We start from the raw sequence: 27,655 nt of genomic DNA, 5'->3' as shown, positions 1-27,655 counted from the left end.
AGCTGATATATTGTCTATATATTGTCTATGGTTCCTACCTTAAACAGAGCTGATATATTGTCTATATATTGTCTATGGTTCCTACCTTAAACAGAGCTGATATATTGTCTATATATTGTCTATGGTTCCTACCTTAAACAGAGCTGATATATTGTCTATATATTGTCTATGGTTCCTACCTTAAACAGAGCTGATATATTGTCTATGGTTTCTACCTTAAACAGAGCTGATATATTGTCTATATATTGTCTATGGTTCCTACCTTAAACAGAGCTGATATATTGTCTATATATTGTCTATGGTTCCTACCTTAAACAGAGCTGATATATTGTCTATATATTGTCTATGGTTCCTACCTTAAACAGAGCTGATATATTGTCTATATATTGTCTATGGTTCCTACCTTAAACAGAGCTGATATATTGTCTATATATTGTCTATGGTTCCTACCTTAAACAGAGCTGATATATTGTCTATATATTGTCTATGGTTCCTACCTTAAACAGAGCTGATATATTGTCTATATATTGTCTATATATTGTCTATGGTTCCTACCTTGTTGATTCTTCTCCTTTGTAGTAATCTGCTGCCTGTTCATAGTGAGCTATAGCCTGCAGACAGAGACAACATTTAGATACACCTGACCCATGACAGAGACAACATCTAGATACACCTGACCCATGACAGAGACAACATCTAGATACACCTGACCCATGACAGAGACAACATCTAGATACACCTGACCCATGACAGAGACAACATCTAGATACACCTGACCCATGACAGAGACAACATCTAGATACACCTGACCCATGACAGAGACAACATCTAGATACACCTGACCCATGACAGAGACAACATCTAGATACACCTGACCCATGACAGAGACAACATCTAGATACACTGACCCATGACAGAGACAACATCTAGATACACCTGACCCATGACAGAGACAACATCTAGATACACCTGACCCATGACAGAGACAACATCTAGATACACCTGACCCATGACAGAGACAACATCTAGATACACCTGACCCATGACAGAGACAACATCTTGACCCATACAAGGACACTCTGGTCCCTTGTACAACACCTGGCTATGAATGCAAATCTGATAACCACCATATTTACTCATATGGAGCTGATTCTCCCAGTCTATTCAGCTCAGAGCTATACAGGGCAGTAGTGATTCTCCCAGTCTATTCAGCTCAGAGCTATACAGGGCAGTAGTGATTCTCCCAGTCTATTCAGCTCAGAGCTATACAGGGCAGTAGTGATTCTCCCAGTCTATTCAGCTCAGAGCTATACAGGGCAGTAGTGATTCTCCCAGTCTATTCAGCTCAGAGCTATACAGGGCAGTAGTGATTCTCCCAGTCTATTCAGCTCAGAGCTATACAGGGCAGTAGTGATTCTCCCAGTCTATTCAGCTCAGAGCTATACAGGGCAGTAGTGATTCTCCCAGTCTATTCAGCTCAGAGCTATACAGGCAGTAGTGATTCTCCCAGTCTATTCAGCTCAGAGCTATACAGGGCAGTAGTGATTCTCCCAGTCTATTCAGCTTCAGAGCTATACAGGGCAGTAGTGATTCTCCCCAGTCTATTCAGCTCAGAGCTATACAGGGCAGTAGTGATTCTCCCAGTCTATTCAGCTCAGAGCTATACAGGGCAGTAGTGATTCTCCCAGTCTATTCAGCTCAGAGCTATACAGGGCAGTAGTGATTCTCCCAGTCTATTCAGCTCAGAGCTATACAGGGCAGTAGTGATTCTCCCAGTCTATTCAGCTCAGAGCTATACAGGGCAGACACAGTGTGCATCCCAAATGGCTCCCTATATAGCTCCTACTTTAGACCAGGTCCCATAGGTCTGACCTTATCAATATCCACCAGCTCCGTCTCAAAGATCTCTGCAATGGAGATGTGATGTTTGGCTGCGATAGTGAACCGTCCCTAATGAGTCCAAGAGAAGAGGAACACAGAGGGAAGGTTGAGAGAAGTGAATGACAGTACACCAGACTGTGCTCATATCATAGCTCTACAAGTTCATGTTATTGGTGAAATACTTCCGTGTAGATACATGGTACCCTTTGTCTTGGTGTTGCTAAACTATGTGCAGTCAAAGAGGTGGGTATCTAAGAGTTTTCACCATTTCTGTGTAGATCTCTATGGCCCAAGTTCAGACAGTTGATAGCCTCTGTGGATGGAGAGGAGAGGAGAGGAGAGGAGAGGAGAGAGAGAGAGAGGAGAGGAGAGGAGAGGAGAGGAGAGGAGAGGAGAGAGGAGAGGATGTATTACCCTCAGAGACCATTCCCCTATTCACTTTGATCTGCAGGAAAATACCAAGGTAATGTTTCATTTCTTTGGAGAACATTCACCAAACGCTGAAAGAACAGTTGAATGTCTACAGTAGTAAAATAAAGACAGCCCTGGTTGTAAACGAGTGTTAAAACGAGTCCATGCTGAGGGACATAGTGTGGAATACCTTGTGGGTCAGCTTTTTTGAAGGCGTTTCCAGCATCTATGAAGTTAGTGGCAGCATCGTGTTTACTCTGCAGCTGGAGGTGGAGCTGGGCCGCCTGGGAGAACGCATTACCTGCACCTGAAACAAACACACAGACATCTATCACAATTCAGACTTATTACCATCACAATTCAGACTTATTACCATCACAATACATAATTATTACATCACAATACAGACTTATTACCATCACAATACAGACTTATTACCATCACAATACAGACTTATTACCATCACAATTCAGACGTATTACCATCACAATACAGACGTATTACCATCACAATACAGACGTATTACCATCACAATACAGACTTATTACCTCACAATACATAATTATTACATCACAATACAGACTTATTACCTCACAATACATAATTATTACATCACAATACAGACTTATTACCTCACAATACATAATTATTACATCACAATACAGACTTATTACCATCACAATTCAGACTTATTACCATCACAATACAGACGTATTACCATCACAATTCAGACGTATTACCATCACAATACATAATTATTACATCACAATACAGACTTATTACCATCACAATACAGACTTATTACCATCACAATACAGACTTATTACCATCACAATTCAGACTTATTACCATCACAATACAGACGTATTACCATCACAATACAGACTTATTACCATCACAATACAGACGTATTACCATCACAATACAGACGTATTACCATCACAATACAGACTTATTACCTCACAATACATAATTATTACATCACAATACAGACTTATTACCATCACAATACAGACTTATTACCTCACAATACAGACTTATTACATCACAATACATATTTATTACATCACAATACAGACTTATTACATTACAATACAGACATATCTACCATCACAACACAGACATATCCACTCTTACAACACAGACTTATTCCCATCACAATACAGACATATCTACTCTCACAACAGACATATCTACTCTCACAACAGACATATCCACCATCACAAAACAGACTTATCCACCATCACAATACAGACTTATTACCATAACAATACAGACATATCCACCACCACAATACAGACATATCCACCACCACAATACAGACATATCCACCATCACAATACAGACATATCCACCACCACAATACAGACATATCCACCACCACAATACAGACATATTCACCACCACAATACAGACATATCCACCACCACAATACAGACATATCCACCATAACAATACAGACATATCCACCACCACAATACAGACATATTCACCACCACAATACAGACATATCCACCATCACAATACAGACATATCCACCATCACAATACAGACATATCCACCACCACAATACAGACATATCCACCACCACAATACAGACATATCCACCATCACAATACAGACATATCCACCACCACAATACAGACATATCCACCACCACAATACAGACATATCCACCACCACAATACAGACATATCCACCATCACAATACAGACATATCCACCATCACAATACAGACATATCCACCATCACAATACAGACATATCCACCACCACAATACAGACATATTCACCACCACAATACAGACATATCCACCACCACAATACAGACATATTCACCACCACAATACAGACATATCCACCACCACAATACAGACATATCCACCATAACAATACAGACATATCCACCACCACAATACAGACATATCCACCATCACAATACAGACATATCCACTCTCACAATCGAGACATATCCACCATCACAATACAGACATATCCATCACCACAATACAGACATATCCACCACCACAATACAGACATATCCACCATCACAATAGAGACATATCCACCACCACAATAGAGACATATCCACACTCACAATAGAGACATATCCACCATCACAATACAGACATATCCACCACCACAATAGAGACATATCCACCACCACAATACAGACATATCCACCACCACAATACAGACATATCCACCATCACAATACAGACATATCCACTCTCACAATACAGACATATCCACCACCACAATACAGACATATCCACCACCTACAATACAGACATATCCACCACCACAATACAGACATATCCACCACCACAATACAGACATATCCACCACCACAATACAGACATATCCACCACCACAATACAGACATATCCACCACCACAATACAGACATATCCACTCTCACAATACAGACATATCCACCACCACAATACAGACATATCCACCACCACAATACAGACATATCCACCACCACAATACAGACATATCCACCACCACAATACAGACATATCCACCACCACAATACAGACATATCCACCACCACAATACAGACATATCCACCACCACAATACAGACATATCCACTCTCACAATACAGACATATCCACCACCACAATACAGACATATCCACCATCACAATACAGACATATCCACCACCACAATACTGCAGCCATGATACAGGGAATAGAGGTGTATGGGTAATCTACAGTGCCTTCAGAAAGTATTCACACCCCTTGATCTTTTCCACATGTTAATGTGTTACAGCCTGAATTTAAAATTGATTAAATTGAGATTTGTTGTCACTGGCCTACACACAATACCCCATATTGTCAAAGTGGGCTTATGTTTTTAGAAATTTTTACCAATTAATAACATCCGGAAAGCTGAAATCTCTTGAGTCGATAAGTATTCAACTATGTCAAGCCTAAATAAGTTCAGGAGTACAAATTTGCTTAACAAGTCACATAAGTTGTTAGGGGCGGCAGGTAGCTTAGTGGTTAAGAGCGTTGTGCCAGTAACCGAAAAGTCGCTGGTTCTAATCCCAGAGCTGACTAGGTGAAAAATCTGTCGATGTGCCCATGAGCAAGGCACTTAACCCTAATTGCTCCTGTAAGTCGCTCTGGATAAGAGCGTCTGCTAAATGACTAAAATGTAATGTAAATGTAATAAGTTGCATGGACTCTGTGTGCAATAATAGTGTTTAACATGATTTTTGAATGATTACCTCATCTCTGTACCCCACACATACAGATTTTTTTTATTTTATTTCACCTTTATTTAACCAGGTAAGCCAGTTGAGAACAAGTTCTCATTTACAACTGCGACCTGGCCAAGATAAAGCAAAGCAGTGCGATAAAAACAACAACACAGAGTTACATATGGGGTAAAAAAAACATAAAGTCAAAAAAAATACAACAGAAAATATATATGCAGTGTGTGCAAATGTAGCAAGTTATGGAGGTAAGGCAATAAATAGGCTATAGTGCAAAATAATTACAATTAGTATTAACACTGGAATGCTAGATGTGCAAGAGATTATGTGCAAATAGAGATACTGGGGTGCAAAAGAGCAAAATAAATAACAATATAGGGATGAGGTAGTTGGGTGGGCTAATTTCAGATGGGCTGTGTACAGGTGCAGTGATCGGTAAGGTGCTCTGACAACTGATGCTTAAAGTTAGTGAGGGAGATAAGTGTCTCCAGCTTCAGAGATTTTTGCAATTCGTTCCAAGCATTGGCAGCAGAGAACTGGAAGGAATGGCGGCCAAAGGAGGTGTTGGCTTTGGGAATGACCAGGGCATGTAGATTTCCGGGCGTTGTAGAAAAGATTCAGGGCATTATGTACAGACAAGGATATGGAAGGATATGAGTAAAGTGGAGGTACACCTAAGCGTTGGGTAACAATGAAAGAGAGAGCGTCACTGGAGGCACCAATTGAGTCGGTCTCCGCGTGTATGGGGGGTGGGACAAAGGAGCTATCTAAGGCAGGTTTAGCTGGGCTGGGGGATCTACAGTGAAATAGTACAATTAGAAATAACCGAAACAACAATAAGCTAACCATATTGAGATGGGAGAGAGGCATAAAGCAATCACGGTGTAATTTGAGAGAGCTAAGACAACAGCTGGTAATGACGACACAGTTTGGGCTGAGGCTAAACATAAACAGGATGCGGTACCGTAAAAAGGAACAGTCCAGCAGGCATCAGCTGTATAGCTGAGTTATCATAAGGTCCGGTGAACAGCAATAGGATAGTTCGGGGGCTGCTAAAGCACTAGCGAGCAAGAGGCCACGGCTAGCGTGTGCTAGCGGGCCGGGGCTAGCAGATGGAATCTTCGTGGTCGACGTGGTAACGGGAAGCCTGTTGTAATCACATCAGACGATTTCGTCGGCAGACCAGTCGTGTAGGATCGGCGGGGCTCCGTGTCAACACTAGGTGGTCCCATCCGGTTGACAGAGAGGTAGATAGCCGGGAGATGGGCCTAGCTCAGGATGATTAGCCAGACCACAACGTCCATTTTGTTGCAGCTAGCTGGTAGCGATGAATCCGGAGTTAAAGGTCCAGTGATTCAGTGATTCCGGCAGAAAAACTGATATGTTCTGGGTCGATAACGCGCTGTGCAGACAGTGCAGACTGGCCGAATAATAGTCCAGACTAGAGCTGGCTGGTGCAGGCCACGGACAATGGTGAAAAACCGCTAACGGTAGCTGATAGCAAGTAGCTAGTTAGCTGGCTACTCCCGTCCGGTAGACCTAGAGGTAGATATGAGTCTGGCTCTAGGCTAGCTCGAGGCTAACTGGTGCTTGCATCGGGGGCAGTGGTGATTAGCCAGACAGCAACATCCATTCGGTTGCGGCTAGCTAGTTGCGATCCGGTGATTAATGTCCAGTGATTAAATTATTCCCGCAGAAAATCCAATGTTCTGGATGAAATACCGCTAACTGTGGCTAATAGCAAGTAGCTAGTTAGCTGGCTAGCTAGTTTCAACTGGAGATTCTAGATAAAAGGTAAGTCAATAATATAATCCGTTCCACATTGAGTGAGGCGGGTTGCAGGAAAGTATATTTTGTAGAAGGATGAAAAGTCTGATAGGGAAATATGTACGAAAAATACAAAAAAAACAGGGTATTTACAGGCTATTTACAGACACACGACAAAAACAAGACTGCACTACTACGCCATCTTGGATGTTTGTAAAATATAATTGTAAGGTCCCTCAGTCGAGCAGTGAATTTCAAACACCAAATCAACCACAAAGACCAGAGAGGTTTTCCAATGGCTCGCAAAGAAAGGGCCCTATAAGCAGACACTGAATATCCCTTTGAGCATGGTGAAGTTATTAATTACACTTTGGATGTTGTATCAATACACCAAGTAACTACAAAGATACAGGCGTCCTTCCTAACTCAGTTGCCGGAGAGAAAGGAAACTGCTCAGGGATTTTACCATGAGGCCAATGGTGACTTTAAAACAGTTACAGAGTTTAATGACTGTGATAGGAGAAAACTGAGGATGGATCAACAACATTGTAGTTACTCCACAATACTAACCTAATTGACAGAGTGAAAAGAAGGAAGCCTGTACAGAATAAAAATATTCCAAAACATGCATCCTGTTTGCAACAAGACACTAAAGCAGGGGTGTCAAACTCATTCCATGGAGGGCTTAGTGTCTGCAGAGTTTTGTTTTTTCCTTTCAATTAAGACCTAAACAACCAGGTGTGGGGAGTTCCTTACTAATTACTGACCTTAATTCATCAATCAAGTACAGGGGAGGAGCGAAAACCTGCAGACATTTGGCCCTCCGTGGAATGAGTTTGACACCTGTGCACTAAAGTAGTACTGCAAAAAATGTGGCAAAGCAATTAACTTTTTGTCCTGAATACAAGATGGCGGCAGGGCAGTTTCATTGAGCGTGTTGTGTCACACTGTTTGTTTGTTTCAAATGTTACACGTTTTTATTACTTAGCAGAACTGTTATAGACTTATATATGTTATTGATTGCTTTGAACCTGTAATGGTTCTGTATATATAACCGTTATAGACTGCTAGAGTTGTCATTAAACAACAGGCACAATCTAAAATCCTACAGGATCAAAGCAATCAAAGCGTTAAAAATCATTAGTAAACCAAGCGGTGACATATGCTGTTTTCTACATGAGGAGATAGTGCCGGTGTGGTGCCCTCCCTGAAAGCCGAGAGAGGATACATCTGTGCTGTGACTGACTGTCTAGACACGTTGGGCTGATTAGCCTTGGATGCTCCTCGACGGTCAGGTTTTTAATCTGTGTTCCATCAATCTACCCGAGTCCTCTGACTGCCTTGCTGTGCAGTGGAAGCCGGAGGTCGGTATCTGCGCTGTGACATAACATCTAGATGCGCTGGGCTTCCTAGCCCAGGATACCGCCACCGGTGATTGGCCGGTCTACTGGGCCCGTTGCTGCCTCACTGTGCGGTAGCCTACTGCAAGGCGACTTGGCGCATTGACCAGATCCACAAACTGGGCGAAATCTCTGTCAGCACATTCCTGCAGCGGCTGTTGAACGCGCTGGCGTTCTAACTAAGACAGCAACGCTCAGGCAAACACTTGGTTTCTAACTCTACTAGACCTGTAGGCTACAGCTGAACATTTTTAGGGCATTTAAGGTTTCAAAAGACTGACTCAGCATACTTTAATTTGTTTTCTTTTTCTTTTAGTGAATTGTTGGATTCGGTGGTTAAAATTTGTATTTTAGTACAAATGGTTTTAATTGCTGCCTACATGGGTTATGGCTCATTGCAGAGTCTCAGTTATCAAAAACTATCTCCTCTCCTGCAGCGGCTGTTGAACGCGCTGGCATCTCCTTACCGCTAAACCCTGCTCTGACTGATGGGGTAGCAGCTTTTATCTTTCAGAGGGATCTGATACCATTTGACTCCTACTCTGACATGCTCATAAAACTCTCATCTACAGGGTTTCAAATCAAATCAAATTTTTTTTGCCACATGCGCCGAATACAACAGGTGTAGACATTACCGTGAAATGCTTACTTACAAGCCCTGAACCAACAATGCATTAATTTTTTTATAAAAAAGTAAAATAAAACAACAACAAAAAGGTGTTGCGAAAAAAAGAGCAGAAGTAAAATAAAAATAACAGTAGGGAGGCTATATATACAGGGGGGTACCGGTGCAGAGTCAATGTGCGGGGGGCACCGGCTAGTTGAGGTAGTTGAGGTAATATGTACATGTGGGTATAGTTAAAGTGACTATGCATAAATCATTAACAGAGTAGCAGCAGCGTAAAATGATGGGGTGGGGGTTGGGGGGCAGTGCAAATAGTCCGGGTAGCCATGATTAGCTGGTCAGGAGTCTTATGGCTTGGGGGTTGAAGCTGTTGAGAAGCCTTTTGGAACTAGACTTGGCGCTCAGGTACCGCTTGCCGTGCGGTAGCAGAGAGAACAGTCTATGACTAGGGTGGCTTGAGTCTTTGACAATTTTGAGGGCCTTCCTCTGACACCGCCTGGTATAGAGGTCCTGGATGGCAGGAAGCTTGGCCCCAGTGATGTACTGGGCCGTACGCACTACCCTCTGTAGTGCCTTGCGGTCGGAGGCCAAGCAGTTGCCATACCAGGCGGTGATGCAACTAGTCAGGATGCTCTCGATGGTGCAGCTGTAGAACTTATTGAGGATCTGAGGACCCATGCCAAATCTTTTCAGTCTCCTGAGGGGGAATAGGCTTTGTCGTGCCCTCTTCACGACTGTCTTGGTGTGTTTGGACCATGATAGTTTGTTGGTGATGTGGACACCAAGGAACTTGAAGTTCTCAACCGGTTCCACTACAGCCCCGTCGATGAGAATGGGGGCGTGCTCAGTCCTCTTTTTTTTCCTGTAGTCCACAATCATCTCCTTTGTCTTGGTCACGTTGAGGGAGAGGTTGTTATCCTGGCAACACACGGCCAGGTCTCTGACCTCCTCACTATAGGCTGTCGTTGTGTCGTCTGCAAACTTAATGATGGTGTTGGAGTCGTGCTTGGCCATGCAGTCATGGGTGAACAGGGAGTACAGGAGGGGACTGAGCACGCACCCCTGAGGGGCCCCCGTGTTGAGGATCAGCGTGGCAGATGTGTTGTTACCTACCCTTACCACCTGGGGGCGGCCCGTCAGGAAGTCCAGGATCCAGTTGCAGAGGGAGGTGTTTAGTCCCAGGATCCTTAGCTTAGTGATGAGCTTTGAGGGCACTATGGTGTTGAATGCTGAGCTGTAGTCAATGAATAGCATTCTCACGTATATGTTCCTCTTGTTAAGGTGGGAAAGGGCAGTGTGGAGTGCAATAGAGATTGCTTCATCTGTGGATCTGTTGGGGCGGTATGCAAATTGGAGTGGGTCTAGGGTTTCTGGGATAATGCTGTTGATGTGAGCCATGACCAGCCTTTCAAAGCACTTCATGGCTACAGACGTCAGTGCTACGGGTCGATAGTCATTTAGGCAGGTTATCTTAGTGTCCTTGGGCACGGGGACTATGGTGGTCTGCTTGAAACATGTTGGTATTACAGACTCAGTCAGGGACATGTTGAAAATGTCAGTGAAGACACTTGCCAGTTGGTCAGCACATGCTCGGAGTACACGTCCTGGTAATCCGTCTGGCCCTGCGGCCTTGTGAATGTTGACCTGCTTAAAAGTCTTACTCACATCAGCTACGGAGAGCGTGATCACATAGTCATCCGGAACAGCTGGTGCTCTCATGCATGCTTCAGTGTTGCTTGCCTCGAAGCGAGCATAGAAGTGATTTAGCTCATCTCGTAGGCTTGTGTCACTGGGAAGCTCGCGGCTGTGCTTCCCTTTGTAGTCTGTAATAGTTTTCAAGCCCTGCCACATCCGACGAGCGTCAGAGCCAGTGTAGTACGATTCAATCTTAGTCCTGTATTGTCTCTTTGCCTGTTTGATGGTTTGTTTGGTCTGGCTAACAACTGTGTGTTGTATCAGATTACTGTAGTTTGGATCATTTTAAATCATCTAAGTGCAGAGACATTTTAGGAAGCAACAAATCAAAGTGTTTTATTCTTCTTCTGCTTTTGGTGTCAGGAAACATTCAGCCAAACCCAGGCCCACTGGCTATGGAGGAACTCCCCACTCCAAATGATGTGAAAACTAGATCAGGGTTGGCACTGAAGCATATTAATGTGAGGAGTCTGATGGTGAATATAGACATGATAAAAGTCTGGGTTCACTCTGCTGACCCAGATGTCTTAGTTCTGTCCGAGACCTGGCTTAAGACATCTGTTGTAAATCAGTCTATAGGCTTGGATGGTTATAATGTTTATCGATGTGACCGACGAAGTAAGGGGGAGGTATAGCCATCTATATTAAAGACAGATATGTGGTTACTGAACTAAGGTCTTTATCTAAACCAAAACAGTTTGAGTTTTTAGCACTGAAACTGCAGTTATCGAAAGCTGTGAACTTAGATTTAATAGGATGTTATAGACCTGGATTCTCTGGCTGAACTGATGCGTGGTTGGGGGCAAAATGAAATGGTCCTTATGGGCGATTTAAACTGGGACTGGTTATCTCCAAACTCCGAGGCCATTAGAGGAATGTGCAATACACTGCATTTTACTCAAATTATAAATGCAGTCACAAGACTTAATCCAAAAGGCATCTCTAAGTCAACACTTATTGATGTTATTCTAACTAACAATCCGCATAAATACTCAGCTGTTGGTATTTTCCCTAATGATTTAAGTGATCATTGTGCAGTTGCTTCCATTAGAGACAACAAAATCCCGAAAGTGCCCCCTTGGTTCATAGTCAAACTAAATTTTACGCAGTTCTGTGAGCAGGCATTCCTGCATGAACGTTATGCATGCAACTGGGATAGGATTGCACTTAGACATCGAAGAGGCATTCTCCTATTTTCATTCCATGTTTTCTACTATCTGGGATAAACACGCCCCTCTCAAAAAGTACTGGGTAAGAGGTAGAGACTATCCCTGGTTTACAGGGGAATTATCTGATTTGATCCATAAACGAAACACACAATGGGCCAAAGCCAGAAAGGGTCATTCAGGGTCATTCCCCGGCTGAATGGCAGTTATTCAGGGTCATTCCCCGGCTGAATGGCAGTTATTCAACCCATTCCTAACCCTAACCCATTCCCCAGTTATTCAACCCATTCCTAACCCTAACCCTAGCCCATTCCCCAGTTATTCAACCCATTCCTAACCCTAACCCTAACCCCAACCCTAACCCATTCCCCAGTTATTCAACCCTAACCCTAACCCATTCCCCGGTTATTCAACCCATTCCTAACCCTAACCCATTCCCCAGTTATTCAGGGCACTGAGAAATAAGTGCACCTTGCTAATACGGAAATGCAAATCTAGCTTCTATTACGAATCTACCAAGTCAAACCTCAATAACCCGACGAAATTATGGAAAACCATTAAATCCTTTAATGCTCACACAAATTCCTCTGGTCTTCCGCTGAAATTGACCTCAAATTCAATGAATGTGACGGACAAGAATAAACTGCTTGACAAGTTTAATTAGCATTTTGCTAAAGCTGGGTATTTATTTGATAATGAACTCCTTCCTAACATCTCGAATGACTACAAGACAGTGTTCTCACCACACCAGCTGTGAATGAAACTGCCGCATGCCGGCCTATGGTTCATCTATTTCAGTTGACAGAGATTGAGCTTTCAGAAGTTGTAAAGGCACTCAAATCTATTGATATTAAGAAAGCGGCTGGCCCGGATGAATTAAACCCTTATTTTCTCAAACTTGGTGCAGAGATCATTGCTGCCCCTCTCACTCATATATTACATCTTTCTTTGGCGAGTAATACCATTCCAAAAGTCTGGAAAGCAGCCTGTCACGCCTTTACATACGGGTGGAGATCCGTCCCAGTTGGAGAACTATCGTCCCATATCTAAACTGTCTGCACTGGAAAAAGTTTTGGAAAACCTGGTGAACTCACAGTTGAAACACTTTCTTTATAATAACTCAGTTTTATCTCAATTCCAGTCGGGTTTTAGAGCCAAGCATAGTACAATTACTGCAGTACGTAAGGTTGTAGGAGATATTCTAGATGCTCAGGACAAGAAAAATCACTGTTTCACTTTTTATTGACTTATCGAAGGCCTTCAACACTGTTGACCATGCCCTGCTGTTGTATAGACTAAAAAAGGTTGGTTTAAGTGTTGATGCATTGGATTGGTTCCAAAACTACCTTTCTGACAGAACACAGTGTATAGCACTGGAGGGTATGAAATCTGAGTTTCAAAGGCTTACAAAAGGAGTTCCCCAGGGCTCAATTTTAGGTCCGATCCTTTTTACACTGTTTATTAATGATATAGCGAAGACTTGACTCTGCAAATCTCCATCTGTATTTTATATTTTATTTTATTTATTTAACCTTTATTTAACCAGGTAAGCCAGTTGAGAACAAGTTTTCATTTCCAACTGCGACCTGGCCAAGATAAAGCAAAGCAGTGCGATAAAAACAACAACACAGAGTTACATATGGGGTAAACAAAACGTACAGTCAATAACACAATATAAAATATATATACAGTGTGTGCAAATGTACACTGCTCAAAAAAATTAAGGGAACACTTAAACAACACAATGTAACTCCAAGTCAATCACACTTCTGTGAAATCAAACTGTCCACTTAGGAAGCAACACTGATTGACAATACATTTCAAATGCTGTTGTGCAAATGGAATAGACAACAGGTGGAAATTATAGGCAATTAGCAAGACACCCCCAATAAAGAAGTGGTTCTGCAGGTGGTGACAACAGACCACTTCTCAGTTCCTATGCTTCCTGGCTGATGTTTTGGTCACTTTTGAATGCTGGCGGTGCTTTCACTCTAGTGGTAGCATGAGACGGAGTCTACAACCCACACAAGTGGCTCAGGTAGTGCAGCTCATCCAGGATGGCACATCAATGCGAGCTGTGGCAAGAAGGTTTGCTGTGTCTGTCAGCGTAGTGTCCAGAGCATGGAGGCGCTACCAGGAGACAGGCCAGTACATCAGGAGACGTGGAGGAGGCCGTAGGAGGGCAACAACCCAGCAGCAGGACCGCTACCTCCGCCTTTGTGCAAGGAGGAGCAGGAGGAGCACTGCCAGAGCCCTGCAAAATGACCTCCAGCAGGCCACAAATGTGCATGTGTCTGCTCAAAAGGTCAGAAACAGACTCCATGAGGGTGGTATGAGGGGCCGACGTCCACAGGTGGGGGCTGTGCTTACAGCCCAACACCGTGCAGGACGTTTGGCATTTGCCAGAGAACACCAAGATTGGCAAATTCGCCACTGGCGCCCTGTGCTCTTCATAGATGAAAGCAGGTTCACACTGAGCACATGTGACAGACGTGACAGAGTCTGGAGACGCCGTGGAGAACGTTCTGCTGCCTGCAACATCCTCCAGCATGACCGGTTTGGCGGTGGGTCAGTCATGGTGTGGGGTGGCATTTCTTTGGGGGGCCGCACAGCCCTCCATGTGCTCGCCAGAGGTAGCCTGACTGCCATTAGGTACCGAGATGAGATCCTCAGACCCCTTGTGAGACCATATGCTGGTGCGGTTGGCCCTGGGTTCCTCCTAATGCAAGACAATGCTAGACCTCATGTGGCTGGAGTGTGTCAGCAGTTCCTGCAAGAGGAAGGCATTGATGCTATGGACTGGCCCGCCCATTCCCCAGACCTGAATCTAATTGCGCACATCTGGGACATCATGTCTCGCTCCATCCACCAACGCCACGTTGCACCACAGACTGTCCAGGAGTTGGCGGATTCTTTAGTCCAGGTCTGGGAGGAGATCCCTCAGGAGACAATCCGTCACCTCATCAGGAGCATGCCCAGGCGTTGTAGGGAGGTCATACAGGCACGTGGAGGCCACACACACTACTGAGCCTAATTTTGACTTGTTTTAAGGACATTACATCAAAGTTGGATCAGCCTGTAGTGTGGTTTTCCACTTTAATTTTGAGGGTGACTCCAAATCCAGACCTCCATGGGTTGATAAATTTGATTTCCATTGATAATTTTTGTGTGATTTTGTTGTCAGCACATTCAACTATGTAAAGAAAAAAGTATTTAATAAGATTATTTCATTCATTCAGATCTAGGATTGTCACGATCGTCTGAAGGAGGAGACCAATGCGCAGCGTTGCGAGTGAACATGATGACTTTATTAACTTAAAGCAACCACGAAGAAAACAACAAATGACGATCCGTGAAGTTCTATACTGAATACTACTAACAGCAACAAAGAAACAATAACCCACAACACAAAGTGAACTCACACAGTATAAATATGGCTCCCAATCAGAGATAACGAGCCGACAGCTGACACTCGTTACCTCCGATTGGGAGTCATCCGACTAATCAAGAACAATTAACCAAACATAGAAAATGCACAACCAGAAATCCCCAACATAGAAATACACCCAAACAATGAAACTAAACAACCCTGGCTCAAATATCAAGGTCCGTGGAGCCAGAGTGTCACATTACCCCCCCCTAAAGGTGCGACCTCCGGGCGCACCAGCCTACAGTCTCGGGAGGGTCTGGGTGGGCGTCTGTCCCTGGTGGCGGCTCTGGCCCCGGTCGTGATCCCCACCCCACCACAGTCACAGCCTGCTTCGGTAGCCTCCCAATGACCACCCTCCACCTAACCCCACCTGGACTAAGGGGGCAACCCCCGGACTAAGGGGCAGCACCGGGCTAAGGGGCAGTACCTGACTAGATGGCGGATCCTGGCTGGCTGGCTCTGGCGGATCCTGGCGGGGACGGCTCTGGCTGATCCTGGCGGGACGGCTCTGGCGGATCCTGGCGGGACGGCTCTGGCGGATCCAGGCTGGACGGCTCTGGCGGATCCTGGCTGGACGGCTCTGGCGGATCCTGGCTGGACGGCTCTGGCGGCTCATGGCTGGCTGACGGATCTGGCTGCTCATGGCTGGCTGACGGATCTGGCTGCTCATGGCTGGCTGACGGATCTGGCTGCTCATGGCTGGCTGACGGGTCTGGCTGCTCATGGCTGGCTGACGGATCTGGCTGCTCATGGCTGGCTGACGGATCTGGCTGCTCATGGCTGGCTGACGGATCTGGCTGCTCATGGCTGGCTGACGGATCTGGCTGCTCATGGCTGGCTGACGGATCTGGCTGCTCGTGGCTGGCTGACGGATCTGGCTGCTCGTGGCTGGCTGACGGATCTGGCTGCTCATGGCTGGCTGACGGGTCTGGCTGCTCATGGCTGGCTGGACGGGTCTGGCTGCTCGCTGGCTGGCTGACGGATCTGGCTGCTCATGGCTGGCTGACGGATCTGGCTGCTCATGGCTGGCTGACGGATCTGGCTGCTCATGGCTGGCTGACGGGTCTGGCTGCTCATGGCTGGCTGACGGATCTGGCTGCTCATGGCTGGCTGACGGATCTGGCTGCTCATGGCTGGCTGACGGGTCTGGCTGCTCATGGCTGGCTGACGGGTCTGGCTGCTCGTGGCTGGCTGACGGATCTGGTTGCTCATGGCTGGCTGACGGATCTGGCTGCTCATGACTGGCTGACGGGTCTGGCTGCTCATGGCTGGCTGACGGGTCTGGCTGCTCGTGGCTGGCTGGACGGATCTGGTTGCTCGTGGCTGGCTGACGGATCTGGCTGCTCGCTGGCTGGCTGGACGGATCTGGCTGCTCGTGGCTGGCTGGACGGATCTGGCTGCTCATGGCTGGCTGACGGATCTGGCGGATCCTGGCGGGCTGACGGATCTGGCTGCTCGCGGCTGGCTGAAGGCTCTGGCTGCTCCTGTCTGGCGGAAGGCTCTGGCTGCTCCTGTCTGGCGGAAGGCTCTGGCTGATCCTGTCTGGCGGAAGGCTCTGGCTGATCCTGTCTGGCGGAAGGCTCTGGCTGATCCTGTCTGGCGGAGAGCTCTAGCGGCTCCCGGTCTGGCGGACGGCTCTGAAGGCTCATGGCAGACGGGCGGCTTTGCAGGCTCAGTACAGACGGGCAGTTCAGACGGCGTTGGGCAGACGGACAGTTCAGACGGCGTTGGGCAGACGGGCAGTTCAGACGGCGTTGGGCAGACGGGCAGTTCAGACGGCGTTGGGCAGCCGGGCAGTTCAGGCGCCGTTGGGCAGACGGGCAGTTCAGGACGGCGTTGGGCAGACGGGCAGTTCAGACGGCGTTGGGCAGACGGGCAGTTCAGGCGCCCGTTGGGCAGACGGCCAGTTCAGGCCGGCTGGCGACGCACATCGTGGACCTGGTGCGTGAGTAGGAACAGGCCGGACCGCACCGGGAACACCCACCACTGGCCTTAACTGGGGATCAAGAACGGACCGACCAGACTGGGAACACACTTCAGTCTCTCATGCCGTGCCACAACAACTTCCCTCCCTCTACTCGCCAATGGCTCCCCGTAATCCGATAGCCTTCTCTCCTTTTCTCCCTGTGGCAGCCTCCTGCTGCCCAGGCGCCCAAGCCATGTGCCCCCCCAAAAAAATTTTTGGGGAGTAACCACGGGCTTCCAGCCTCGACTCCGCGCTTCCTCTTCATACCACCTCCTCTCGGCTGCAGCTGCCTCCAGCTCTTCACGAGGGCGGTGATATTCCCTCCTCAGACCACCTCCTCTCGGCTGCAGCTGCCTCCAGCTCTTCACGAGGGCGATGATGTTCCTCCGGTTGTGCCCAAGGACCCTTTCCAGCCCGAATCTCCTCCCATGTCCAAAAGTCCTTAGGAGGCATCCATAACTCCTGTGTCCAGACCCCTTGCTCCTGGACGCGCTGCTTGGTCCTTTTTGGTGGGTTATTCTGTCACGATCGTCTGAAGGAGGAGACCAATGCGCAGCGTTGCAGTGAACATGATGACTTTATTAACTTAAAGCAACCACGAAGAAAACAACAAATGACGATCCGTGAAGTTCTATACTGAATACTACTAACAGCAACAAAGAAACAATAACCCACAACACAAAGTGAACTCACACAGTATAAATATGGCTCCCAATCAGAGATAACGAGCCGACAGCTGACACTCGTTACCTCCGATTGGGAGTCATCCGACTAATCAAGAACAATTAACCAAACATAGAAAATGCACAACCAGAAATCCCCAACATAGAAATACACCCAAACAATGAAACTAAACAACCCTGGCTCAAATATCAAGGTCCGTGGAGCCAGAGTGTCACTAAGGATGTGTTGTTTAAGTGTTCCCTTTATTTTTTGAGCAGTGTACATTTGCACACACTGTGTAGTAAGTTATGGAGGTAAGGCAATAAATAGGCCATAGTGCAAAATAATTACAATTTAGTATTAACACTGGAGTGATAGATGTGCAAATAGAGATACTGGGGTGCAAATTAGCAAAATAAATAACAATGTAAATAACAATATGGGGATGAGGTAGCTGGGTGGGCTAATTACAGATGGGCTGTGTACAGGTGCAGTGATCGGTAAACTGATGCTTAAATATAGTGAGGGAGATAAGTGTCTCCAGCTTCAGAGATTTTTGCAGTTCGTTCCAGTCATTTGCAGCAGAGAACTGGAAGGAATGGCGGCCAAAGGAGGTGTTGGCTTTGGGAATGACCAGTGAGATATACCTGCTGGAATGCAGACTACGGGTGGGTGTTGCTATGGTGAACAATGAGCTAAGATAAGGCGGGGATTTGCCTAGAAGTGATTTATAGATGATCTGGAGTCAGTGGGTTTGGCGACTAATATGTAGTGAGGGCCAGCCAACAAGAGCGTACAGGTCACAATAATAATAATATAATAATAATATGCCATTTAGCAGACGCTTTTATCCAAAGCGACTTACAGTCATGTGTGCATACATTATTTACGTACGGGTGGTCCCGGGGATCGAACCCACTACCCTGGCGTTACAAGCGCCATGCTCTACCAATTGAGCTACAGAGGACCACAATGGTAGTATATGGGGCTTTGGTGACAAAACGGATGGCACTGTGATAGACTACATCCAATTTGCTGAGTAGAGTGTTCGCCGAAGTCAAGGATCGGTAGGATAGTCAGTTTTACGAGGGCATGTTTAGCAGCATGAGTGAAGGAGGCATGTTGCGAAATAGGAAGCCGATTCTAGACTGAATTTTGGATTGGAGATGCTTAATGTGAGTCTGGAAGGAGAGTTTACGATCTAACCAGACACCTAAGCATTTGTAGTTGTCCACATATTCTAAGTCAGACCTGCCGAGAGTAGTGATTCTAGTCGAGCAGGCGGGTGCAAGCAGCGTTCGATTGAAGAGCATGCATTTAGTTTTACTAGCGTTTAAGAGCAGTTGGAGGCCACGGAATGAGCGTTGTATGGCATTGAAGCTCGTTTGGAGGTTTGTTAACACTGTGTCCAATGAAGGGCCAGATGTATACAAAATGGTGTCGTCTGCGTAGAGGTGGATTTGAGAGTCACCAGCAGCAAGAGCGACATCATTGATATACACAGAGAATAGAGTCGGCCCGAGAATTGAACCCTGTGGCACCCCCATAGAGACTGCCAGAGGTCCAGACAACAGGCCCTCCGATTTGACACATTGAACTCTATCTGAGAAGTAGTTGGTGAACCAGGCGAGGCAGTCATTTGAGAAACCAAGGCTATTTAGTCTGCCAATAAGAATGCGGTGACTGACAGAGTCAAAAGCCTTGGCCAGGTCAATGAAGACGGCTGCACAGTACTGTCTATTATCTATCGCGGTTATTATATTGTTTAGGACCTTGAGCGTGGCTGAGGTGCACCCATGACCAGCTCGGAAACCAGGCATGGGCAAGTAGCAGCAGATGGTGCAGAGCTGGTGGCAGGGGTAAGGGTAGCCAGGTGGAAAGCATGGTCAGCCTTAGCAAAATGTTTGTTGAAATTTTGGATTATCGTAGATTTATCGGTAGTTACAGTGTTTCCTAGCCTCAGTGCAGTGGGCAGCTGGGAGGAGGTGTTCTTATTCTCCATGGACTTTACAGTGTCCCAAAACTTTTTGGAGTGTATATTGGTTCCTGACTTCCCTGAAAAGTTGCATATCGCGGGGGCTGTTCGATGCTAATGCAGTACACCACAGGATGTTTTTGTGCTGGTCAAGGGCTGTCAAGTCTGTGGTGAACCAGGGGCTATATCTGTTCTTAGTTCTGAATTTTTTGAATGGGGCATGCTTATTTAAGATGGAGAGGAAAGCACTTTTAAAGAACAACCACGCATCCTCTACTGACAGAATGAGATCAATATCCATCCAGGATACCCGGGCCAGGTCAAATAGAAAGGCCTGCTCGCTGAAGTGTTTTAGGGAGCGTTTGACAGTGATGAGGGGTGGTCGTTTGACCGCGGACCCGTTACGGACGCAGACAATGAGGCAGTGATCGCTGAGATCCTGGTTGAAGACAGCGGAGGTGTATTTAGAGGGTAAATTAGTCAGGATGATATCTATGAGGGTGCCCATGTTAACGGATTTAGGGTTGTACCTGGGAGGTTCCTTGATAATTTGTGTGAGATTGAGGGCATCTAGTTTAGATTGTAGGACGGCCGGGGTGTTAAGCATATCACAGTTTAGGTCACCAAGCAATACGAACTCTGAGGATAGATGGGGGGCAATCAATTCACATATGGTGTCCAGGGCACAGCTGGGGGCTGAGGGGGGTCTGTAGCAAGCGGCAACAGTGAGAGACTTATTTCTGGAAAGGTGGATTTTTAGAAGTAGAATCTCAAACTGTTTGGGCACAGACCTGATAGCCTGCAGAGCTCTATCATACTATCTCTACAGTAGATTGCAACTCCGCCCCCTTTGGCAGTTCTATGTAGACAGAAAATGTTGTAGTTGGGAATGGAAATTTCAGAATCTTTGGTGGCCTTCCTAAACCAGGATTCAGACACTGCTAGAACATCAGGGTTGGCGGAGTGTGCCAACGCAGTGAATAACTCAAACTTAGGGAGGAGGCTTCTGATGTTAACATGCAAGAAACCAAGGCTTTTGCGGTTACAGAAGTCAACAAATGATAGCACCTGGGGAGCAGGAGTGATACTTGGGGCTGCAGGGCCTGGGTTAACCTCTACATCACCAGAGGAACAGAGGAGGAGTAGACTAAGGATACGGCTAAAGGCTTTAAGAACTGGTCTTCTAGTGCGTTGGGTACAGAGAAAAAAAGGGGCAGATTTCCAGGCGTTGTAGAATAGATTCAGGGCATTATGTACAGACAAGGATATGAGTACAGTGGAGGTAAACCTAAGCGTTGGGTAAAGATGAAAGAGATAGCATCATGGTAGGCACCGATTGAGCCGGTCTCCGCGTGTATGGGGGGTGGGACAAAGGAGCTATCTGAGACAGGTTGAGCAGGACTGGGGGCTCTACAGTGAAAAAGTACAGTTAGAACTAACTGAAACAGCGATAGGCAAGGCATATTGACATGGGAGATAGGCATAAAGCAGTCACAGGTGTTATTCGAGAGAGCTAAGACAACAGCTGGTAATGGCGACGAAAGTTTGAGCTGAGGCTAAACAGGATGGGGTACCGTATAAAGGAACAGTCCAGTAGGCATCAGCTGTGTAGCTGAGTGATCATAAGGTCCAGTGAACAGCAATAAGTAGGTCCGGGAGCAGTTGTGGCTGCTACGCTACAGGCGAGCTGGAGGTACGGCTGTTGATTGCGTGTGCTAGCGGGCCGGGGATAGCAGATGGATCTTCGTGGTCGTCGCAACGGGAAGCCTGTTCAATCCACATCAGACGATTATGTCAGCAGAGTCGTGATGGATCGGCGGGGCTCCGTGTCAACACTAAGAGGTCCCGTCCGATTGACAGAGAGGTAGATTGCCGGGAGATGGGCCTGGCTCGAGGCTAGCTCAAGGCTAACTGGGGTTAGCTTCAGGACAGTGGTGATTAGCCAACAACGACAACAGCCATTCGGTTGCAGCTAGCTAGTTGCGATGATCCGGTGTTAAGGTCCAGTGATTCCGTGATTCCAGCAGAAAATCCGATATGCTCTGGCTCGATAGCGCGATGTGCAGACTGGCCGATAATTGTCCAGGCTAGAGCTGGCTGGTAGGTAGTGCAGGCCACGGCCACGGACAATGGTGAAGACCGCTAACGGTGGCTAATAGCAAGTAGCTTGTTAGCTGGCTAGCTGGCTAGTTTCAACCAGAGGTTCTGGATAAAAATGTATGAAGGAATAATAGAATCCGTTCCACATTGAGTGAGGCGGGTTGCAGGAAAGTATATTTAGTTAAAGGATGGAAAATGAGATTGAGAAATATATATGAAAAAGACAAAAAAACTAAAAACAGGCTATTTACATGAGGACACTACAGAAAACACGACCGCACTGCTATTTCATCTTGGAATCCAGATGCTGATGACACAATTATTTATTCTAGCGCATTTAATATTGAGAATGCTTTTCAGGACTTAGTTGGCTTTTGATGTTATTCAAAGGCAGCTTTTTGAATTGAAACTTGTGCTTAATGCAAGGAAAACAAAATGTATGGTTTCTCTTCCCTGAAAGTAAACAGATGGAGTCACTTGCAGATTTTAACTATAAAAGACCAGCAAATCGATAGGGTCACCTCCTATAAGCATCTTGGGATTTGGTTAGATGAAAAGCTGAATTTTAAACAGCACATTGATAACTTGACGAAGAAACTGAAGTTGAAATTGGGTTTCTATTTTAGGAACAAATCTTGCTTTTCAATGTTAGTCAGAAAGGATGTTGTTCAAAGCACTTTTTTATCAGTGCTGGATTATGGTGATAGTGTCTATATGCAGGCCTCAGCAAGTACCTTAACAACTCTGGGCACAGTGTATCATGGTGCTTTAAAATATATTACATATGCTAGATCACTTAATGTGTGTGCTATGGTGCAATGGACTGCTCTCTCCACCAGGAGGCTAAAGCACTGGTACACTTTCGTGTACAAAGCATTGATAGGACAACTCCCTTTGTATCTAGTCTTCGTTCACAGTCGCTGCTGTCCTTGTCTGTTTAAGGCTAGAACTGAGATGGGGAAATAATACATCCTGGAACATGCTTCAAAAGATATTAAAGTTAGGGGAGTTAGTGCCTGTTTTTAAGACTGATCGACAACACAGTTTCTAATCTTCAATCTGACAACACAGTTTCTAATCTTCAATCTGACAACACAGTTTCTAATCTTCAATCTGACAACACTGTTTGTGAAGCTGCAGTTGTTTCTAATCTTCAATTGTATCTGGAACTTGTGACTGTCTTTTGTGTGTATTTTGTATTTTTCTGTAGTATTTTATTTACACGCTTCTATTTCCCTGTTTTGCCTTCTTTCCAGGTCACCCTCGCATAAGAGGTTTTTAACCTCAATGGGTCTTACCAGGTTAAATAAAGGTTAAACATTTTAAAAATTTAAAAGTGTTATGTTTGGGGCAAATCCAAAACAACACATTACTGAGAACCACTCTCTATATTGTCAAGCATAGTGGTGGCTGCATCATGTTATGGGTATGCTTGTAATCGTTAAGGACTGGGGTTTTTCAGGATGAAAAAAAAAAACTGAATGTAGCTAAGCACAGGCAAAATCCTAGAGGAAAACCTGGGTTAGTCTGGGAGATTAATTCACCATTCAGCAGGACAATAACCTAAAACACAAGGCCAAATCTACACTGGAGTTGCTTACCAAGAAGACAGTGAATGTTCCTGAGTGGCCGAGTTACCGTTTGGACTGAAATCGGCTTGAAAATCTTTGGCAAGACTTTAAAATGGTCTAGCAATGGTCAACAACCAATTTGACAGAGCGTGAAGATTTTTTTAAATATTAAAACGGGCAAATATTGTGCAATTCAGGTGTACAAAGTGCTTAGAGACTTACCCAATAATCGCTGCCAAAGGCGACTAACATGTATTGACTCAAGGGTGTGACTACTTATGCAAATGAGATATTTCTGTATTTCATTTTCAATAAATGTACAAACATTTCTAAAAATATGTTTTGACTTTGTCATTATGGGTAATTGTGTGTAGATGGGCGAGAAGAACATGTTTTAATCAATTTTGAATTCAGGCTGTAACACAACAAAATGTGGAATAAGTCATAGGGTATGAATACTTTCTGAAGGCACTGTATATGGCTACAAGACAGTGATCTCACCACACCAGTTCTATATGGTTACAAGACAGTGATCTCACCACACCAGTTCTATATGGCTACAAGACAGTGATCTCACCACATCAGTTCTATATGGTTACAAGACAGTGTTCTCACCACACCAGTTCTATATGGCTACAAGACAGTGATCTCACCACACCAGTTCTATATGGTTACAAGACAGTGTTCTCACCACACCAGTTCTATATGGTTACAAGACAGTGATCTCACCACACCAGTTCTATATGGCTACAAGACAGTGATCTCACCACACCAGTTCTATATGGCTACAAGACAGTGATCTCACCACACCAGTTCTATATGGCTACAAGACAGTGATCTCACCACACCAATTCTATATGGTTACAAGACAGTGTTCTCACCACACCAGTTCTATATGGCTACAAGACAGTGATCTCACCACACCAGTTCTATATGGCTACAAGACAGTGATCTCACCACACCAGTTCTATATGGCTACAAGACAGTGATCTCACCACACCAGTTCTATATGGCTACAAGACAGTGATCTCACCACACCAGTTCTATATGGTTACAAGACAGTGATCTCACCACACCAGTTCTATATGGCTACAAGACAGTGATCTCACCACACCAGTTCTATATGGCTACAAGACAGTGATCTCACCACATCAGTTCTATATGGTTACAAGACAGTGTTCTCACCACACCAGTTCTATATGGCTACAAGACAGTGATCTCACCACACCAGTTCTATATGGTTACAAGACAGTGTTCTCACCACACCAGTTCTATATGGTTACAAGACAGTGATCTCACCACACCAGTTCTATATGGCTACAAGACAGTGATCTCACCACACCAGTTCTATATGGCTACAAGACAGTGATCTCACCACACCAGTTCTATATGGCTACAAGACAGTGATCTCACCACACCAATTCTATATGGTTACAAGACAGTGTTCTCACCACACCAGTTCTATATGGCTACAAGACAGTGATCTCACCACACCAGTTCTATATGGCTACAAGACAGTGTTCTCACCACACCAGTTCTATATGGCTACAAGACAGTGATCTCACCACACCAGTTCTATATGGCTACAAGACAGTGATCTCACCACATCAGTTCTATATGGTTACAAGACAGTGTTCTCACCACACCAGTTCTATATGGCTACAAGACAGTGATCTCACCACACCAGTTCTATATGGCTACAAGACAGTGATCTCACCACACCAGTTCTATATGGCTACAAGACAGTGATCTCACCACACCAGTTCTATATGGTTACAAGACAGTGTTCTCACCACACCAGTTCTATATGGTTACAAGACAGTGTTCTCACCACACCAGTTCTATATGGCTACAAGACAGTGATCTCACCACACCAGTTCTATATGGTTACAAGACAGTGTTCTCACCACACCAGTTCTTTGCCATCTTGTACATGTTGGCAGCCCTGGTGTAAATATCACAGACCTCCTCCATCTTGGATGAGCCTCTGCATCAACAGAAGAAGAGTAACAGTGAGCCAGTGGCGCTAAACAGGTGGTATCAGGATTAGTAACACAGTCTAGTAACAGTCATACAGTATAGGCTTTGTTTCAATATTGTAAAGTATATCACTGACTATTGGCAAAAACTACTGTTATAATATCAGTTTGAATGTGTGCATTAGATGAGGCAACAATTATCATTATTTAGGCTTTTTAAGAAAAAGAAAAAAAAACATGACAGTCATATCATATTGAGAAACATCAGTAAGCAGTCATTGTTGATGTTTACAGTAAAGTGAGAAGACAATACTTTAGTAGTGGATTGGGGAACAGGATCAGATGGGGAACATTATATAACACTAACGTTAGTTCCTACAACTAGACGTCATCATTTCGAAATCAGCTGACAACGGGCTGTTTAGTCGCTAAATAAGTGGTGTTGGTGAAACCATACAGGAGAGGAAGTACAGAACCAACGACGCTAGACGGAGAGGAATATGTTTAAGCAAAAGGCAGTTTATTAAACACAGAGATAGCTGGTATCTGCTCAAGCTACATGCATGGACCCATTTCAGTTGCCTCTTATGGAGACAGTTGAAAAGGGATCAAAAACAGAGTTTTCAGCATTACTTTATACAATGCAACACAAAGGAAGGGGTCCTTCTTCTAGTCCCTTGATTGGTTCCCGAAGCGTAGGAGGCGGGTCTGCTCTGTCCAGAGTAGAAGCCCCATTTGTGCACGGCAGAGTCCTCTGCCCTAGGCACCGACCAGTAGAAAGATGTGCAGTTTGTGTGTGTGCGTAACTCGTGAGGCATGAGGATGAGTGTGCGTATGCATGGAGATGTGTGTGTGAATGTGTGTATGTTCTCAAAGGAAAGTCTCGTGGGGAGCAACCAGATTGTGGCCTGTGGCGTGGGAGTTGTCCTTGAGAAGATATTGGCTCTGTCCATTGTTCTTGCATAGGAACAGCATTGACTGAAAACAAGCTCCTAACATTAAAATGGGTCATGCACAAGATTTTAGTCAGACCAAGCTATAACATTTTAATATTTACTACGACAGTGGCCATAGTAAAAATACAAAATAAACAAGTTTGCAATATTTTACTCTCATGTGTTACCAGCAAATATAGATATACAACCTAATGCACGTCAAAGAACTCACAAGTTCAACTGTTTGGTTATTTCGTTTTTGTACAACAGGGTAACGTTTGCTAACTTACATTAGCTAAGTTACTTTGTTGACTTGATTGCTAGCTAGCTAAACAAACTAATAGCTGGATGATTAAATTGCTCTTCGAAAATTAACGTTAGAGGGTAGTTGGTAACTATATGGCTCTGGTAACTAGTAGCTAACAGTTAGCTAACTAGCTACATAACTAGCGTTACTCTACCATTTGCTATTGCTAGCTAAGCTAACGGGGCTAGTTAGCTGGAATGCTCACCCAAACAACGCCCCAAAAAACGACTGAGATGATTTCAGTTTCTTTTCAGCCTCAGCCATTAGAGCCGAGGCTTCCTTCTCTTTTCCAGAGTTGTCCATGTTTGTAACAACTAGCAAGCTAGCTAGTTTAGTAAGGCGGCAGTTGAGCAAGTAACAGGAGACTGTCTAGCTGGTAGCTACAGTCTCCACATTGGTTCTTCCTGTCACGTCACCGGGTGCGTTCTCCTCGCTTCCGGTCTACTAAAGCCAGAGAGGAACCTCCTGCCAAATGTATGACCACAATAGAGACACATATTTCCCACAGATCACACAGCACCACAAAGAGTTTGAAAACAAATCAAACATTAGTTTCCA

The 27,655-nt window shown here is 45.1% G+C and overlaps 1 pseudogene; it reads right to left on the bottom strand.

The window, feature by feature from the left end:
• Positions 1-21: 21 nt before the first annotated feature.
• LOC123487929 lies at positions 22-27,503 on the bottom strand (annotated as a pseudogene).
• Positions 27,504-27,655: the final 152 nt, after the last annotated feature.

This window comes from Coregonus clupeaformis, unplaced genomic scaffold (assembly GCF_020615455.1).
Source record: "Coregonus clupeaformis isolate EN_2021a unplaced genomic scaffold, ASM2061545v1 scaf1903, whole genome shotgun sequence".
Taxonomy (NCBI): Eukaryota; Metazoa; Chordata; class Actinopteri; order Salmoniformes; family Salmonidae; genus Coregonus; species Coregonus clupeaformis.
Note: the sequence above shows the minus strand (reverse complement) of the source record. Positions and strands in the feature narration are given on the sequence as shown.